The 6,819-nt window shown below is 48.2% G+C and overlaps 1 long non-coding RNA gene across 1 annotated transcript; it reads right to left on the reverse strand.

The window, feature by feature from the left end:
- Positions 1-1,218: 1,218 nt before the first annotated feature.
- On the reverse strand, positions 1,219-4,625 carry LOC122231700. The gene is made up of 3 exons (XR_006208925.1): positions 4,553-4,625; positions 3,243-3,340; positions 1,219-1,799 (listed from the first exon to the last, which is right to left on the reverse strand). It is a non-coding gene; the product is annotated as an uncharacterized LOC122231700 (long non-coding RNA).
- Positions 4,626-6,819: the final 2,194 nt, after the last annotated feature.

Consider the following 6,819-nt stretch of genomic DNA (forward strand, 5'->3'; position numbering starts at 1 on the left):
GAAGAGCCGGCCCAACTTCTTCCCTACAGGGCTGTCATCTTCCCCACAGGGCTTCCAGAGACTTGCTTACGCTCTTCAAGGGAGTCAGGAAGCATGCTGCCCTCCCCATCCCCAGCTGGCCAGCCTTGGGCCTTTTCTCAAGTGCTCCCTGTGTTCTGCATGACCTTTGTGTCCTTCTTCATTTCAGAAGGCATTTGCCAAGCCCCACCTACCTCTCCGCCTCTCAAACCGAGCGAGGTACCTATAGCCCATCACATCCCAGGGCCCCCTCTGTAACAGAACCCATCACGTGGCTGTTTCAGTGCCATTTACAAGTCTCTGTCCCCCACTGGATGACCGTGAGTTCCCTGGGAGCGAGGTCTGGGGTGCACCGGCATCCACAACCCCAGTGCCCACCACAGCACCGCACCCACAGGAGGCACTCGACGAAGAGAACAGACCTGAAGACACAAGAGCACTGCGGGCATGATGGCCACAGTCCCCAGCCCCGGGAGGAAGCAACCCTGCCTACACCAGACCCACCCTGCTTACACATGGCCAGAGTCTGCCAAAACGCTGGGACAAGTGACCGCTTCGAAGGCTGTAGAGACCAGCATTTGAGATCAAGACTTCTAGAATCAGACAGCTGGGTTCAAATCCTGCCCCCACTACCTACAAGCTCTATGAAGAAACGAGTTAGCCTCCTGATGCCTCAGTTAACTAATCTGTAAAATGGGGATAATTATAATACAACATCACAGACTGTTACAAAGAAAAGTGAGTCAATCTCTGCAAAACACTCAGTGCCTTCCCTACCTAAGTATTAGGGGTCTTCCTAGATGTAACTTACTTATGATACTGTGTACGTGAAAGGTATACAACATGTGGATTTGATACATTTCTATACTACAGTGTGATTACCACTGTGGCTTTAGCTAACATCTCTAGCAGGTCCCATAACCGTCATCTCTCTACTGTGGTAAGAACACTTGGGATCCGGTCTCTTAGCAACTTTGAAGTACAGAACACAGCATTGTTGACAAAAATCGCGATACCTAATACGGTTTGGGTGGTCCCCACACATAGCCTTATATAATATGAAATCAAGACATTATTTTGTTCTCGATTCTCTTTCACATTTTTTGATTGTATCAAGGAAAAAGTCACGGTTTAACGCGAAAATGACTTTAACACATCTCTAAAACTTACTGTCTCTCCCTCTTCACAGAGAGAAAGCAGGTCCCCGGCTCAAGTTTCTCATGGGCAGAAAGAGCTAGCTGACATTAACTGATTGTGCCTTTGTTGTGTTATTATTATCATTTAATGGCAATTGACACTGGTTTTCCATTTACGGTGATGGTATAAACTTCCCACATCAAATGTCTGTTGATGTTAAACAGTGAGCAGATTTGAAAGAGAATAAGAAGTACCAGTATCAGCTGCAAACATACTATGGCAGAAATCACGGAGGTGAGATATATCCAAATGCCTCGAGTGTGAAAGATACTGACTGATAGACACCAAGGGAGGTCTGGAAGCAGAAGTCTCACTAGCGTGCACCGTGCCCAGGGAGCACTCGGGAAGCGGACCAACGGCCAAGTCCTGCCTCCAGAAGAAGCTGAGACCTCAAAGTGCCCCCCGGTGACTGAACACAGCCCAAGATGGCAGATGCTGTTGAACGTGGAGATGGGTCCCCTGGTCACAGGCGCGAGCAGAGGTCAGCACTAGGCAGAGCAGCTCGGGAAGCTCCGTGGTAGGGACGAGTCTGCTGGAGGGAGAATGGGCCGGCGGTCCCCAGCATCTACCGCGAGGCCAGGATTCTCAGCGAGAGAAAAACAGACTTTACCAATCACCAAGGGAGGATGGGGCAAAAACCCAGAGGACTCCCAGGAATCCAGGGGCTCCCGCATGCCCTGCCACCCATGCAGCTGAGGGCAAGCGCTGGAAGGAAGAAGTTCTGGGTGGAAAAGAAACCCGCTGGGCCTTTCCAAGCAGTGTTGCGAAACAACTCGGTGGCATCTTGTGGCAAACGGGAGACTCAGCTCAAGCTATGATCCCATGGTTTTCTTTGCGTTTTTGGCTCATCTATTTGGGATGTTCGTTGGAGGGGAGCATCAGTAAATAGGTCTAGCTTGCTTTTCAAGCCAGTTGTGTTCCCTTTCCCTGTGAGTCATAGACCGGGCTCACCCACAGACACAGACAGCCCTCTCACTGTCCTCTGGCCGGCTGGCCACCAAAACCATGCCCTGGGTGTGCACGGGGAGGGGTGGGCAGAGGACTCACTCTGCCTCCACCCTCAACCAGCATGGGTAACGAGACAGAGGCCAGTGCTCTGGGAGCTCCCTCTCTCATTGTCTCTCGAGTGAGGGAGTTATGTGAGTAACTAGTTCTAGAACAGTAGCAGTCACTCCTCCTTAAGGGCCTGCTCTGTGTTGGGCACATTATCTCCATCCTCACAAGAAACCCTCCATCTTACCCATGAGAGAGCTCAGACAGACAAAATGGCAAGCGGCCAGGAAGTGACACAAGCTGTTTCATAGACTCAGGTCTCTGTGTCTCAGAGCCCACACTCTTGCCTTCCCACTGCCTGCCCCCCCACCCCCGCCACTGCCCTACAAGGAAATGAGTGCCATAATGGTGCCTTCCAGAGGGTCAGGAGAACACGGATTTAACTCCGCCAGGGGAACGAGGGAAGGCTCCTTGGAGAGGGCAATATTTGGGCTGAGACCTCAAAGACAAGTAAGGACTTTGTTGACAAAACAAAATAGACTATTTTGTTCGTTCATTCGTTCACTCACTCATTTGTTCCATGCTGTATTTCTGGGGCTAGGTACTAGGAATTTGTGGTGAATAGACACAGCTCCTGTCCCCAAGGAGCTCACTTCCCAGGGGAGGAGACGTAAAAATACGTGAATGAATAAAGTTATTACTAATTGTGTGTGCCGTGTGGAGACATGTAAGGAATTAAAATGGAGAATACCGGGGAAACCTATTTTAAGACAGTCAGGGGCAGTCTTTCTGAGGAGGTGACATTTTTGCTGGGACGAATGATGAAGCGAAGGTGCTATCCATGTAAACTAACGAGACAGTGAGGGATCCGGGCAGAGGGAACAGTGTGTGAAAAGGCCCTGAGGCTGGAAAGGGAACTGTGTGTCCCTGAAACTAAAAGATTAGAATGTCTTAAAACGAGCGAGTCCAAGGAACAGTGTTGCTCAAGGGAAGGCTGGGGAGAGAGACTGGGGCCAGATGGGATAGCATCTTACAGGCTGTGGGAAAGGATAATGGGAAGCTCAGCCAGGGTCCTCAGCTGGACGTGCTACAGCTCAATTTACCCTCCAAGATCAGGCCTCAGTCCCTTCACCTGTAAAATGAAAGTAAATAAGAGAATGCATTAAAAAGTTCCAAGTGCCTCGCCTGGTTGACAAATGGACTGAGGACACTCTGACATGTGAGCTTGTATCAAAATAACCTGGGGTGTCTGTCAAACTCAAGATTGCTGGGCCCCACCCCTGGAGATTCTGACGCAATAGGTCTGGGGGAGGCCCATGAATATGCATGTCTAACACTTCCTTGGTGGGGGGACCTCACTTGGAGAACTCCTGGGTTAGAAAAAACAATTTTTTAAAAAAAGTGGGAAGTGCCACCAGGATGCTGTTGCAATTGTTAAGAGCTGGTAGAATCAAACGATGTCAGTGAGGTGGAGAGAAGTGGTCCAGAACAGTTCTCACTGGGAGATAGCACGGGCCAGACCAGCTAACGGACTGGAGGCTGGGGACGAGGGAAAAGGAGAAATTGGGCAGGACACTCCTAGGTGAATGGCTTGAGTAACTAGGCAATGATAGTGGCAGAAACTGAATAGGGAGTCCCCGAGGAGGAGATCTGGAGACAAGGGCTGAGACGTGCTAACTCTGAGATCTCTGTGACCCCAAAATGGCAGGTGTCGGGCAGGCAGGTGGAGCTTCATGAGAACAGCAATCATCTCTATCTTGTTTTCTGCTACGTCCCCAGATCTCACGCTAGCATATCCTGCCAATAATAAATATCCAGTAAGCTTCTGTTACGGGCTGAAGGATAAAGGGAGGCTGAGGAACTAGGATAACCAAAGGCACTCAGGGACCAACATGCCGCCATGCTTGAGGAGGCCACAGGCATCTGCTGAGGCTAAACCATCACTTCCTGACCTTGACATGGATGAGTACGTGGGAGGCTGGAGGCAGAACAGAAGACAGAAGGGAGCCACCCAATTCACAGTAGGGTTCTTCCCTCAAAAGTCAGAGATGTCACATTTGAGCCTTTCTGGGGTGGGCTTTCGGACAGAAAGGTTTGAACTGTGAGTTTAATGAGCAGGAAGGCCAGAGGAATCTGGCTAACTTGGGCTTTTTAGAAAATAAATCATGGGAAAATGAAGCTGTGCAACTTGGGGAAATGAGGAGGGAGGGATGGGGAGAAAGGGAGAGAAGAAACAGAGGACAGAACAAGAAAAGCAGCTTAACCAAGACTCCCCACTAAGGGAAGAAGGGGCCGGCATCTGGAACTTGACCTCCCAGGCCAACCTCGACCCTTGGGTCCTCACCACATTTCCAGCAGGCATGATGGACCCTCGGCCTCCCCATTTACCAAGTTGTAAATTAAAAGGCTGTGACTCCAGCCAGGGGTTCTGGTGACATCATAAACCACAGAACCACAAGCTCAACTCACCAGAAGCCCCAAGATGGAATTACACCCTTTCTTCCTAATCCAGGCAGCTCTGGTCACTGCCGTTTTTTTCATGATATAATAGAAGTAAGCAATATTTTAACCATTTGTGTGTGGCCTTTCTCATACAGCCACAAGGCCCCCTCTCTCGTGTCCTCTCCTTTCCATCTCCTGCCCCACTACAGACCCTCCTCCTAAGGGGTCTCCCACAGAGATGTCCCTGCTTTCCAAGGCTGCGGCCCCTCCAGACCCTCTCCTCTTCCCTCTTCCCTCCAGATCCTTTCGGTTCTTCTGTCTCCTCCCATGAGCCAGTGGTGCCCTGACTTCTACCTTAAATCTGCTTGTTCAACAGAACCCCAGTCTCTTCTGGGCCCAGGTCTGTCCTGGAGAACAGACCCCAGATGTCTAGAATACATTCCCAGAAGTGGCACGAAAATGAACTCACATTTTAAATAACTCAGGGAAGTTTACAGCTTCACGGAGAATCTTTCTGAAAGCAAATGACTGCTTTCACTCTCCTTTCACTATGTTTTTGCTTTTGAGTCTTAATTTTCATAAAGTATTGCTTAACGCAAAGTGTACCTGGGCATCATGTTACCTTTTACCCCTGCTTCCCCATCTTAAGCTTAACGCCAATATCCAGGTTCCTTTGGGAGCCTCACGTAGGGGAAGAAGTCACAAGGGAGGACAATAATTAAAGCAGCTATCACTTGATGAGTACCTCTTATGTCTCAGATACTTAAATTATTCTTCATCCCTTTCACAGAGTTACTATTTTCCTCATTTTATGGAGGAGAGAAACTGAGGCCCAGGATATGGAGTATTTTGCCCAAAGTCCCGTAGTTCCTAAGTAAGGCCCTTGGATCTGACCCCTATTTGCTGAACTCAAAAATCTACATATATGTGCTCACTCAGTGTCCCCCGCCCTGAGTAAAATATTTTGAGAATACAGGTTGCATATGATAAGGACTGATCATAGGCACTGGCTGATCTTCATGCACCATGATTTTTTTTTTCAGAGAGGATGAAAGTTCTACTCTATTTTAGGGTACACTAAGAGCCAAAAAACACATTCTGATGTCCTATGTATTTGTTTAGAAAAAGTAAATTATTAAAAAAAATAAAATAAAATAATAAAAAAAAGAAAAAAAAAGAAAAAGTAAATTATTGCAAATGATTTCCCCCAAACCGAAAACAAAAAGTTTAACGCTACATTGATATAACTTGGTAGTAAGGAGGTAGACCAGTGACTTTTGATAAAGCGTCATCCACGAAACACCAGTATAGGACGTGACAGATTTCAAAAGAGTTCACACGCACAAGCCCGCCCGTCCATGCTGTGTGGGAGGTGCAGGGCAAACCCTGGGCATGCTGGAGAGGGTCCTAGGTGGGAGGGGGCAGGCCATGGGGACAGCTCGGAGATGGCCTCCAAAGGCAAGAAACAGAAGAGGTGCCAAGAGTCAACGCGTCAGAGGTTAAATGACTTGAGGACTTTCTAAAATGTGATGATGTCATAGCTGAACCCAAGGCTGCGGGTCGCATACTTCATAAAAGAACAAGGAACATATCCGACATCATTTCAGAACGCTATCTGCAAACATTTGACAACACAGCGGTCTTGGAGAAAAGTTGGTCTAGAACAGAAAAAAAAAGTCAGGAAAAAAGTCAGAGAAAAAAACGCCTCTCCCAAAAATGCGTCTCTGCCTAATGAAGCACGTGCTTGGGATGGTTTAAGAAAGATGTGTGTGAGGCGATGACCTAATTTTTCTTCCTCTACCATCAGGGACAGTAAATAACATCTTCCCAGAGAATACAAGTGGGGAAACCCTGTCAGCATATATTAATACGCAGTTGCAAAGCGGAAGCGAGTGCCACAACAGGCAGGCGTCTTGCTTCTCCAAATTCAAAGTGAGACGAAAAAAACCTAGCCACGAAAGACAATTTATTCATTCCCGGCAGCAAACATTTAATTACCAAATTAATCCCATATCACTGTACTGCACTATGGAAAATCAGCAGCAGCTTCTAAATGTAGGAAGACAATGGATGTGAAAACATCTTGTGGGTTTTCCTCCCAGACTGAACGTCCACGGTCCCACTGGTTGAGCTCACACACAAGAGCCTGCGGGCAAAGGTGGCCTCGAT

Source organism: Panthera tigris, chromosome A1 (assembly GCF_018350195.1).
Source record: "Panthera tigris isolate Pti1 chromosome A1, P.tigris_Pti1_mat1.1, whole genome shotgun sequence".
Classification (NCBI taxonomy): Eukaryota; Metazoa; Chordata; class Mammalia; order Carnivora; family Felidae; genus Panthera; species Panthera tigris.